Source organism: Fukomys damarensis, unplaced genomic scaffold (assembly GCF_012274545.1).
Source record: "Fukomys damarensis isolate Sample0158 unplaced genomic scaffold, DMR_v1.0_HiC HiC_scaffold_12, whole genome shotgun sequence".
NCBI lineage: Eukaryota > Metazoa > Chordata > Mammalia > Rodentia > Bathyergidae > Fukomys > Fukomys damarensis.
This window is the reverse complement of record NW_022900924.1, coordinates 56460184-56473063: the sequence shown is the minus strand read 5'-3', so window position 1 is coordinate 56473063 and position 12880 is coordinate 56460184. Positions and strand designations below refer to the sequence as shown.

Here is a 12880-nt window from a genome sequence, read left to right as displayed (position 1 = left end):
CCTCCGGCCCAGCTCCCGTCCCGCCAGACTCCGGGGTGCCCTGGGAGTACCGCGCGGTCCGCTCTGCAGGCTGGGGAGGAGCCCAACAGGGTCTGCAAGGGCCACCGCAGAGTCTACGGATGACTAATTCCTCCCGTGTCAAAACCGGGCCTGGGTTTGGGGCGACACGACCGTCCTCGGGTCCCAGGCTCAGCGTCTGGTTCATTTAGACCGTGGCCCGGTTCGGATGCTACAGGTGCCCTGGGAGTACCGCGCGGTCCGCTCTGCAGGCTGGGGAGGAGCCCAACAGGGTCTGCAAGGGCCACCGCAGAGTCTACGGATGACTAATTCCTCCCGTGTCAAAACCGGGCCTGGGTTTGGGGCGACACGACCGTCCTCGGGTCCCAGGCTCAGCGTCTGGTTCATTTAGACCGTGGCCCGGTTCGGATGCTACAGGCCTGGCCCGAGTGTGCAGCACGCGTGAGCGGCGAGCTAGTACCGGGTGACGCCCGCTGCGCCCTACCCTTTGCTCCTTTCACCCACAGAACAGCCCCCTCGGACACGTTTCACTGAGAAGCAGTGTCAGCTGGTGGCCAAGATAACAAAACATTCCTCTGGGGGCAAAAACCTCAACCCACTTCACTGAGGTCAAGCTGTTGCGGCAGGGGCACTGAAAGGAACTTTAAGAGGCTCAGGAGTTGGGTAAAAAAAATAATAAACTTTATTGCTAGTAGTAAGGCTAGACCATGGAAACAAGTCCTTATGGTCTGACCTTAAGCTCAGAGCTGAACAAACTTATACAGTTGCCAGCGAGGCGGGGATTATCTGCCAAAGCAGAAGCCTTACGTGGGACTTTTCCTTTTGCGGGTGGCTTGGCGAAACTTTGATAAGCAGCTACAGAGACATCCTAAAATATCTTGCTACATACAGGAAGGTCTGGAAAACATATATCACCTTAAACACAGCTTGTCCCAACATTTTATGAGAACATTGTGTCCTATTTTATCGATTACAGTTTTCTGTAACAAAACCAGAGCTTTCTCAGACTGACTGTGCTGGCCGGGAGGAAGCCTCCAGCGCCTGGGGTCAGGCAGAGCCCTGAGGGCATCCCAGGGCCACTGAGGGGCCCACGCCTGGTTTGTCACCCCACCGCACCATTCTTTCCTTGGGACAAAAGCAGGGCTCCCAGCTAGTCCAAGCCACTCAGCTGGCTGGGTGTGACAGCTGTCTCAGGGAAAAATCACACCTCGAAAATGTCCAAATTAAAGGAGTCTTTTTATTACAGCAATCAAGGGCTAGCTCTCACACCCATCTTGCTGGATAATGATCAAGCAGAGAAGCCCAGTTTTTAAAGGGAAAAACCACACAAAAGAGTGTCATGATCTCATCTTTGAGCAAGCACAGGGGTACAGAAGCAGACTGCATATTAGATCAAAATCCAATTTGGGGGATCTGACAGGAAATCCCTATCTTTATGGTTAGGGCCACAGTATAACATGTCCAGTCCTTTGTTCTTAATCACAAGGTAAGCTATGTGCTGGTTAATTTATCAGTTTCGAACAAGCAGTTGGGGGAGGAAAAGAGGTAAATTTTGGGCGCAGGCTTTTGGTTAACTCACTTCAGGAGGTGCTGAGAAGGCGCTTGAGCCCCCTTACACCTCCAGGGGGGCTCAGGCCCCAAGTGGACCCCGTGATGACCCTGCCTTTCCAGTCTGGCCTCATTTACAGGTGGGGCTTTAGCCACCATGCCTATTCCAAGACCAATTAAAACTGTGTGAAGGTGGAGTCTCACAGATGTGGGAAGAAGCCCAACAGGCCCTGAGCACTTCCCACATTAGAGAACCCACCCCAGGCCTCTGCCCCCAGCCCTCTCGGTGCTCTGCCCTCCCTGTGAGCTATAGCGTAGACTTTGATCCTGGCCTGGCTACCTCTAGCTCTGCCCCCTGGAACCTCCCAAAGGTACTACCTGATAGAATTCTCTACCAGACAAAATGGCCCCAACCGTCCTACCTTCAAAATGGCTCCCACCCCTAAAATGGTTCCTGCTTATGGGAAGTGAACCACTGCTGGGGAAAGTAAATCCTCTGGAGAAGCAAAATCTAACTTGTTGCTCCACCCTGCTATCCACGTGATCCTCCCCTTCCAACCACCTGTCACCCTGTCGCTAGCCCCACACAACCAATCCCCAGCCCTCCACGATACTCTCCTAACTACAAAACCCTATGTAAGCTCTACCTCGCCAAACTCATGCTCTCTCTCCATTGATGAAGACAGCAGGACAGCTCCTTCCCCTAAAAAAGCCTTGCTTTGGGTGCTGTTTCATTCAACATCCTTACTACCTCAGCCTTGCCTACAGTGTGCTTTGCTTGTGGTCCGATAAAGGCCTTGCTACAAACCACTGCTTTCTTACTCAGCCTCATTCTGTGGTATTTCTGCACATCTCCTTGGGAAGCTTCAAGAGCTGAGACACCAATGCAACCCAGTCCAGATTGACCCTGAAATTGTGGTAAAAAAGCCTGACCCAAGGTGACTGTGATCCTCATTTACATGCTAAAAGAGACACCCAAATGCTGCCACCCACGAAATAGGGCTGAGTGGAAAATTATACCTCTACACCAAATACCTGCTTCATACTCATGAGTATTCATTATTTGATAGCTGTACACCATGTGCGTATGCTAATGCTTTTATTCACAAGTGTTTAATCTCATTCTGCCCCAACCTTGGGGCTTCTCTGGAGCAGCCTGCTTTGCTGTTTTTCCTGGCTGTCTGCGTGGCAGCTCACCACTGTATCCTGTATGATGCTACTAATTTTGTCTGAGCATCTAGAATATGCTTCCCAGGCGGCCGTCCTTTGGGCTCCAACAAACTCCTCCTAAGCCCTTGTGTGATATCTGTGTTTGGGTTGAGTCAGTGCCCTTCAAGAGGGAACCAGCTTCTATGGGTGGCCAGTTGCCAGGACTCTTGCCTCTTCGGGACTCTCACTGACAGCACCTCCACACTCAGGGGAACACACGTGCTTTAGCTTCACACAGCCTCCACCTGTTTGTTCTGATGGACAAGTTCTAATCCAGCTTGCCCGATGGGTGGACAGTGGTGAATAATATTGACTCCAGGAGGCTGGATAGGAGACTGCCCATACCCTCTAGATTCAAATGGCATCTCTTGCCAACGCTGGACAAGCTTGAGGGTGTAGTACCAGTGCCTAAGACTGTCTGCAGCCACTGATGGGCACACTGCATCCGGCTGTGTCCAGGGGCCAGGTAGCCGCCCTTGTCATCCTCCAGTGTGTGCTTCCGGGGGGCAGGTCTCCACATATTGCCGATTGATCTTTCAGATGGGCATCAGTGATGCCCATTTATGCTCTAGAGCTTTGTTCCACTTATTGTTAGTGGCGCAGTCACTGTACAGGGATGGAGAATGTGTACTGAACACGAGAGAAGTGGCGGAGTTAAGCAAATGCACGTCGGGTAATGCAGAATCCCACGGCCAGCAATCATTCAGAAAAGCTCTTTCCACTGGGTGTAGCAAGGCACCTCACAGAAACTGTAGCTTTCAGCTGAGGGCCACAAACAGCTGCCGGGCCAGCACAGGAGAAGGTAATATAATGAGTAATGTGAAGGTGATTATTCTGATCTCCCAGACAGGGTTCCCCGCTGGCCCAACAGTATGGAGAGCCTCATGAGATCAGGCCTTGACATAAGCACAGCCATGATTGAACTTTGAGTCACCTCGCTGGCACGGACGTGCTGTTGCCCCTGACGACGGGCCTCTGGCTCCAGTGGTGTGATCTGTTGCCTAGCAAATGTAACCCATAATAGTTGTTATTGTACTACGGTTTCCTTTTGGAATGTGTGGGCGGCACTCCTTTTCCTCTTGCAGCCTTGTGGCTGGAGAGTATAAAAAGGAGAGGTTCTGTAGTAAAGCAAGCAAGTAACTTGAGAAGAAAAGTGCCTCCTGTCTCTCTGTCCTCGTCCTTTCAGGTTTAGGACCTGCTGGCAGGATCCTGATGTCGCGGCTCGCGACACAACAGGAAGGCCCGGGCAGTCAGGAAGGTCAGCCTCCATGTCTCATAGCAAGTTTGAGGAGGACTGAGAGGCCACCAAGAATGCACAACACATGCAAAAAGGAAAATGGAAACCACTGCCCAACACCCAATTTGTCCATTGCCTTCCATTTGAAGTGTAGTGTTCTTAGGTAGCCGACGGGAGTGGGGAGCGTGAACGTTCAGAAACAACCACAATAGAAGACTGGAGTTTCAGGAATGAAATTTTCTCATTACAGAGAAGCTTGAGCAATTTCTATGTCTGGGCTGTGCTTATCAGATGCTTTCAACATGGCCGGCACCCACCGTCCACTGTGGGAAGCACCCACCTTCTGTGGATATTGCTGCAAAGCTCCATGACCTCAACTTGGGAGGTAAGTCCTGCTCAGCCGGCTTCTTGACACTCCAAGAAGCTCCGCAAATAGCTGATTTCTCTGAGTGCCAAGCACTCGAGCCTTGAATAAAGGAGCCTTCACTTCTCTCTCCTGAGCAATGTCGCCTGAGTGCTTTACTGCCCCAAATTCAGGCAGTTTGCTTTGTAAGAACCCTAGGTTCTTCTCAACTTCTCAGACTTTAAAACAGGCATTTAGAGATATGGTTAAACTACAAATTTGAATCCATGGGATCTGGGGAGGAGCCAAAGAGTATTTATTTTTTAAATTTTATTTTATTATTTTACTTACTAATTTATTTATTTATTTATACCAGGGATTGAACTTGGGACCTTGCGCTTGAAAGGCAGGTGGTGGCACCACTGAGCTAAATCCCTGGCCCTTGTATCGTTAAACTCCAGGTCACCCATTCTATAATTCCCAGACAACTCTTGGAGCAGCAGAGAACTATGAATAAAAGCACTAGTTGTTAACTTTGCTGCACTTAGAATCCTCCTCATAGCCTTTTAAATGTCCATACTCCCTATCAATTAAACACAACTGTGTGGGTAGCATACGGCATGCTAAAAAAGTTGGGAGTGGACGATTCATTTATCTGATTCCTTGCTGCATACAAAAATCACATGCTAAAGTGTTTTGTTGCTGTTGTTGCTTATCTGCTTCTTTCTTTTAGGATTTAAAATGTGTTAGGACTCTGCCTTCCAAAAAGAAGGGGAGGATTGGGTGTGCAGCACAGTAGTAGGACAGAGCCCCTGTTTAGCGCATGCAGCACCCTGGGTTCAACCCCAGCACCACCCCAACAAAAGAAAACAAGGTCGGGAAATTTCCTCAACACTTTCCCTCTTATGGAGAGCATTGTAAAGGAACAGGACATGAGCACAGCCATACTGACCTGTGATTCACCCGAGCAGTGTGGATGTGCCGTCGCCCGTAGCAACGGGCTAGTTCAGAGGGTGGTCTGATCTGTTGCCTGGCAACTGTAACGTTGGTTTCCTTCTGGAATGTGTGGGCGGTACTCTCGCTGCCGTGCAGCGGGAGAGTATAAAAAAAAGGAAGAGGTTCTATAATAAAGCAAGCAAGGAACATAAGAAAAGTGCCTCCCGTCTCTCTGTCCTCGTCCTTTCAGGTTTAGGACCTGCTGGCAGGATCCTGACGTCGCGGCTCGCGACACCCTCTTCTTTTGAAATGGGAAAGAAAGGACTTGGAGCCCTGGAAGGTGAGGTTGGCGGCCTGGACAATGACCTGGAAAATAAAGACACTAGAACAGGGAAAGCAGTTGTGGACAAGTGATACAGTTGTCCTGGTGGGACATTCCCTCCTTTTCTGGCTTTGTTTCAGGAAAACCTGGTGACTGGAACCAGTTGCCAAAGGCAGAGACCAAAGAAAGAAGCAGACAAAGCCATGGTTGCACAGGACACCACTTCTTAGTGACTTAGAGACAGTTGCGTCTTGGGCAGCAGCGAGACAGAAGGGGCCACTGCACCCCAAAGCAAGAAGAAGGGATTTATATGAGTTCCTCTGTTGAACTAGACAAAGATGGGCCATGACCGGCTGTGCTGGGTTTTTTCAAAAACTATAAACACATCACGTGTCACTTAAGAGAGTCCGGGTCGGGCCCTGGCACAATCTCTACGTTGTCTTGACAACTTTATTCATCTACAGGGCTTGAGATATGTGTTAGGGTCACTTGGGGGGCAGGGGGTGGTTACCACCGAAGGCTGTGGTCATGACAAGCCAGATCCCTAAAGGCCTCCCACTCAGCCTAATCTCGGAGGAGGAAAACAGGAAATCAATATGAGTTCAAAAATTACTTTGTCGAGACTTCTCTTGGTCTCCACTCAGGCTTGAGTGTTCTTTCCTTTCTCATCCTCACTCCCCAACTCAGGTATGTTTGTGATATGACGGCTGGGCTGCCACAAGTGGCGCCTGAACAGGGACCTGAGTATCGAGGGAGCCAGTGAAAGACACCGCAGAGAGGAGCCAGGCCTCAACGAAAAGCACACAGATGTCAGCCTTTTCAGGCAATGGAAAGAGTGATGCTAAATATGTGAAACTATGCAGGAATTACAAAGAAACTCTGATCACCTTTCAGGGGATCCAAATGGACATTCCTCAGTTATGACTTACTCCCAAATAGAAGATGAGCCACCAGAGGTTTTCCAGGCCTCAACTCAAACCCGTAGGGCTCCAGGAGGAATAAAGGAAACCAGGAAAGCAGTGAGAGATTCTGACAGTGGACTAGAAAAAATGGCTGTCGCTCATCATAGCCACTACCCAGCTCATGTTATTAAAAAGTCAAAGAACAAGAAGACTCATGATGCGCCCCAAGTCATTCCTCGGGGATCAGCGGAGCCTCCCCGCCCCTGCAGCTTCCTGTGTGATCTGTACGACTGTGGACGTGGACCACGGGCCTTAGGGCGCCGAGGTAACAGGATCATTCCCTGCCTTTGTGGGCAGATGTGGGTGTCCATGGAGACTCGCCAAGGAGTACACAACCTGGAGCTGCGCCGGCCAAAACCGCCAGGCCCTGACGGCCACAGTGCCGCGGGGCCTTTGTAGTGCGGGCCTGTGCGTCCACGTGGTGAGAAAATAACCACACGGGGTCCGCACAGGTCGGCAGGGCTGGCGCAGGTCAGCGATGCCCCTCCTGACCGGGAGCGACAGGAAAGCAAGACCCTCCCGCGCCTGCCGGGTCTGACTGGGCGAGGGAGTCGCCCGGCAGTTGTCCTAGTGATGCGTGAGCGAGGCCAGGACCCGGTGAGCCAGCCGGGCCACGGCCACAGTGTGGGTGAACGAAACGGCGATCTGGACACCCAGTCCCGCGAATGAACGACGTCGCGCGGATGCCTCCTGCAGTGACAGCCGTTACAGCCCTTAGCTCGGAAGTTCCAAGGAGTGACGGTCACGTGGGGCCTCTGGGCGGCGACCGGAAGCAAGGGCTCGGGCCCTGTGTCGCACTGGCTGTGACGGCGACGCGGATTGGGCGGCATGGAAGCCCCGGAGGGCGGGTCCCCGAAGGAGGAAGCGGCCCTGAGAGTGCGCCCTCCAGTGGCGGTTTTGTCACCGGCCCTTTCCTCCCGCCCTCTGCTGCCTCCTCAGGAGGCGAACGGCTTTGCTTCGCACACTCCCTCCTGTCGCGGTCTGCCGCACCGTGGGCCATAAACAGAGCCAAATGACAACGGGCAGAAACTTCTGGAACCAGGGGCCACAAGAAGTCTTTCCTCCTTTGAGCTGTCCTGTCTCACAGCGATAAGAAGCCGGCTAACAGGGTACAAGCGTGACGGTCTTCTGTAGGAACGAGGAAAGGAAGGGACGATGCTCCCATCCCCTGCCCACTCCACGCCATTCCCAGTGCCACGATGCTCTTGTCCAGTGGCCCAGGGTGAGGCCAAAGGCTGCAGCTTCTGCAAGGATCCGCTGTGCCTGCTACTTAACGAAACCATCCAGCCTCAGCATCTTAAGCTGGGGCAGGAGGTCACATTCTGAACAATTGAGTAGATCTTACAGTATTTTGCACCTGCATTGCGGGATGGAAGGTCCAGGGTGCAAGCAGAGAACACTAGTGCCCCGACATTGTCACCCCTTTTCCTGTCCTAACATGAGAACCTGTAAAGGGGCGATCAAGGGGTAGCGTTGCCTCCAGGTGTCAGTCAGGAGTCCGACCGTGGCTCCACTGCAGCCCAGACCAATCCTGGGTGGGACGTTCTAATGGGGAGAGAGATGCCCAATCCAGCTCTAATTTACCTGAGCACATGGCAGAAATGTTTTACTAAAGGCAAGAGAGTGGTTCTCACATCTACCTGGTGTGCCAGAATGGCAGTCCCATGTCTAGCATGTGCCGTGGTGGTGAAGTACCACTGAAAGCCATGACTGGGTAGCAGTGTCGAACGTGGTTAATTAGCCACACTGGGAGGGCCCTGCATGCAGCTCCATCAGCCTGCCACGTTGCATGATGTCAGCTAGTGATGTGTTGTATCTTCAGCTTCCATTTCTTTCAGGGTACGTGTTCGTGATCTGGCCTGTTCTTGTGTTTAAGGTGGGCTCTCACGTCCTGTTCTGTGGAAACGTGTAATTGTAGCTATTTGTCAAGTATATATTAGGTCAGTTTGTAAGTTCCGTCTGATCCATTGCCATGACAAGTGAGTCCCTTTCTCAGGTCGCAGACTGCTACTCTCCTGCCTACCAAGGGAGCTCTTAACAGTCAAATCATTCACCCATCCGTCGCTGGGCCATACGGCTAGTCCATGTGTAACAGCCACGGGTCTACAGATACACAGCAGAGCTGATGTTACAGTGGTCTGCACAGCCAGCAGCACAGTTTGGCTCACTGGTCAGTGTCCTGTCCTTGAAATCTCCATCAAAGGGTGACGACCTGTAGGGTACGTCTTAGTCTATTTGTGCAACGGCAGAATACCTGAGCCTGACTGATTTATAAAGAACAGGAACATATTTCTCACAGCTCTGGGAACTGGGAAGTTCAGATCAAGGTGGTGGCAAGCTTGGTGTCTTGTATGAGTTCAGTGTCTGCTCCCAAGATGGAGTCTTTTTTTTTTTTTTTTTTGAGAGAGAGTCTCAAACTTCCCTTCAGACTTCCCTGGAACTCACTGTTTAGCCCAGGATGGTCTTGAACTCGCAGCGATCCACCTGCCTCAGCCTCCCAAGTGCTGGGATTACAGACATGCGCCACCATGCCCGGCTTCCAAGATGGAGTCTTAAAGGTCATATTGCTACTTCTCATGATCCTGGAACTGTTTGTCTGTAGATTAGGTTTATTTTGCTGAATCGTTGAAAAAGACAAAAAATGTATGGTTTGTGTCTCATTTATAATCAGTGAAAGTGTTTCAGGGAAATTAGGATGATGTTAAGTTTTGGTTACATAGTTATAGGATGGCCTTGGGATATGTCTAAACCGCAATCCTTTCATGTTCAAAAAAACCTCAGAGGCCCATGCTGTTTCTTCTGTCAGGCACAGGCAGGGTGCCTGCGGCTCCCTGTCAGACCCCTTGGCTCCTCTGAAGGCTGACACCAACGCAGGGGTGGGCCTCTAAGGCAGCTGTCCTTGGAGGTCTTGTTTGGAGCCGGCCTCCTTAAAGATAAGTTTAAGCATAGGAAGCAAATGAAACAAAACCAACTGACCAGATGTAGTACATGTTGTTTTCAAAAACTAAACAGAGCTGGGGCCAGGGATCTAGCTCAGTGGCACTGTGCCTGCCTCACAAGCACAAGGTCCTGAATTTGATCCCCGGTACAAAACAAAACAAACAAAAAAAAAATAAACAGACCTATCAGCACTTGTTGAGTTTCCTTATAGATGGGGACAGAAAAGGACAATTTCTGTCCTCAGATTACTCCTCTGATTACATGCCCAGGTGACTCAGGGTTGGCATTTGTTGAGCAAGCCTCTAGACTGCACGAGAGCTGACAGCTTGGCCTCTCTGTGTCCTAGTGTTTATAATGTTATACAGGACTGTTCATTTGTTTCTTAGGCCAAAAAATGAAAAGTCATTGATACAGTGGGTGACAAGTACCTGGGCATGCTACACACCAGGGAAATTCAAGGATTGCTATGGATTGAATTATCTTCCTCAGAACTCAATGACTTCTCTTGAATATTGAGAGCTCAACCAAAGCCATGATGAGGCAAACCCTGTCTGACAGATCTGCAGTCAGGACTTCTTTTAAGCTTTAGACAATATAGCTGTGACTGTTGTGATACATCAGTCAGGCTTCCGTAAGAGCCACCTATCAGGTTAGTAAATCTGGGTGTACCATGGGTGACTGACACGTAGGTCAGCAAGTCGGGTGGGGAAGAGCCACCCTGGATATGGGTGATACCAACCGACAGACTTGTGGCTTGGGTAGAAGAGGTGGGGGCGAGCTCCGCTTGTTTCAGAGGAGTTCTGGTCTCCACCACTGCCTCTGGATGTTGGCCTCCAGCTCCTTCCTTCCTCCAGCACTGACTCCTCAGCCCTCAGACATGGATGAGCCCTGGTGACTCTGCAGTGATCTTCCAGACCTCTGATCCCGACAGCTATTGGAGCCTTCAGTTCTCCAGTGTGCAGATGGTCATTTTGGATTCTTTTGTCTCTGATCCAGCAGACAGACACTGGGATTCTTTCTTCTGATCTGGTAAGACTACCTTGTAAATCCCTTGCATAATCACACACATATATATTGAGTATCTTCCTCTGTAGGCGATGTCCCCGCCCAGTACCAGCGGGCTGTGAGCGGCGCATGCCTCCCGCCTTCCATAATTCAGCTCTATCGCTTCCCATCGGGAGTCAGGCTGAAGCTCTGTGGGACTCAATGGGCGTGTCAGGTGGCGGACTGGGCGAGCACAGCCGCTCCCTCCATGGCTGCTGCGGACACCCAGGCCCTGGTCTGGGAAGTGGCAGGGCTCTGCTGAGTTCCGTGCAGCTGAGGTCAGCGTGACCCCAGTTAAAACCCTTTCCCCGGAATTATGGCTTCTCACTGACCCGATGGGTTGCTTCCTGACTGCACCCGGTCCCAGTACCGGTTCGTTCCATCCTAGCCGTACTTACGTCCTAACAGCCCTGCCTGGCTCCATCACGCCGGGTGTCCGGCAGTGTTTCACTAGATGCCTTCAAAGGTACCCAGCTCCCTATCCCTTTCCACCACTGTATTCAACACACACTGGACGTGCGTGGGGGCCTCTGTCTTTGCTGCCATCAGCAGCTCTGACCGGGAGCCAAGACTCAGCTTCTCCACTCTTAAGTCTCGTTTCTGTCTGTTCTTGAATTTGCCTTGTGCGTTGGTGGCTCAGGGTCCAGGACCCACGGCAGAGGTCCTGGGAACATCCCTTTCCCGCTCCCTACATCCTTCTAGATAACCCCAACTAATATAATAGCTGATAGAGAAATAAGATTTCTAGGGTTGTTGAGATGGAATGAAGTGTATTTTGTATGTGAGGACGCGCACTGGGGAGGGCTGGCAAAAGTGGAGATTTATATTTTCTTTCAAGCTGGTATTTGGAAGTCCGTAGGCAGATAACTGAGATCAGGTCTTGAAGATGGGGCCTTGGTAGGATTACTGCTCTTAAAAGAAGCAAAGGGGGCATCAGAACTCTTATTCTGACATCTGAGGATCTAGCAAGAAGGTGGGTAACTGGTGAAGACCAGGACAGTGCTTACTCACAAACACGCAACCAGGCTGGCACAGTGATGTTGGTTTTTGTTGTTTCATTTGTTTTCTTTTGACAGGACTTTGTTGTATAGCCCAAGATAGTCTTGAACTCACAATATCGCCCGGGACAGCCTTGAACTTGTGGATCCTCCCGAGTGCTGGGACTACAGTGTGTGCCGTCATGTCTGGCACAGCACGATAATGTTGGATGTTCAAGCCCACAGAACTGTGAGGAATAACTCTGTTGTTCAGGTCACCCAGCTTATGACATTTTATTATAGCAGCTTCAACTGACTAAAATAGTTGCTAGAGCTATGTATCTCCCAATCCCCTACCCATGTCCCAGAACAATTTGCCACAAGTATTCCTAAAAACCCTTTAAGTAATAATTCTCCTTATGCAAATTATCCTCAGCATGAAAAGATAAAACAAATCTCCCAAATTCATTTTACAAAACCAGCAAAACATTATCAGATTGGACTGTTCTGAACTTAATAACACACACACACACACACACACACACACACAAAAAAAAAAAACTACTACCAACAAACATTTTATTTGAGAAACATGAGAAAAATTCAATTTGGAAATTTACCAGTAAAATGAATTACAAAAAAGACATAGCCCCTACAATTACAATTGGCTAAACAGAACTTAGCTGCCCTTCTTAATTTAAAATAAACTCTTTAAGTATAATAACCTTGATAGTATATAGACCATGTCTCAAACACTGTTTTAAGTGTCTTCTATAAATCACCACCCAAGAGATAGCTGCTGCTTTTATTTTTCATTTATTTATTTTTTTGGTACGGGGAATTAAATGCGGGTCCTTACACTTGTGAGGCAGGTGGCAGAACCACTAAGCTAAATCCCCGGCCCTTTTATTTTTTATTTTTAATTTTTCTGGTAGTTGCATTTTACAAGTGGGAGAACCGAGACAGGAAGAAGCTAAGCAAGGTGTGTGGGTCAATGCCTAAAAGACTAGCGGGCGACAAGATGAACCTGGGATGCTGAACACAAAATCTGTGCTCTTAATCACTACATTGCTTCTTGTACAAACAGGAAGACAAGAAAACCTCTGAACAGGATTCAACAATAAATACTACAACAAACTGCAAAATGCTACAAAATATCTCATCCTGAGAGGCAAGAAAAAAATTTATATTTTTAATGTCTTGCCAATGCAATCCTAAGGGACACAAGACTGGAAATTGATATCGAATTATTATGTATACCTACACAAAAAAGCTAAGATGTAAAACTAAAAAAACTACTAAAACTAAAAATAATTTAACATGGCCAGGGATTTAACTCAGTGG

General features: G+C 49.6%; 1 long non-coding RNA gene across 3 annotated transcripts; it reads left to right on the top strand.

Moving 5' to 3' along the window:
• Positions 1-3936: 3936 nt before the first annotated feature.
• LOC117285734 lies at positions 3937-12880 on the top strand. 3 transcript variants are annotated; one of them, XR_004516866.1, is made up of 6 exons: positions 3937-4175; positions 4263-4397; positions 5542-8414; positions 9902-10544; positions 11636-11786; positions 12624-12880. It is a non-coding gene; the product is annotated as an uncharacterized LOC117285734 (long non-coding RNA). The 3 variants fall into 3 exon arrangements; XR_004516865.1 differs by having other exon boundaries at positions 11636-11810; XR_004516864.1 differs by lacking the exon at positions 12624-12880 and having other exon boundaries at positions 11636-12097.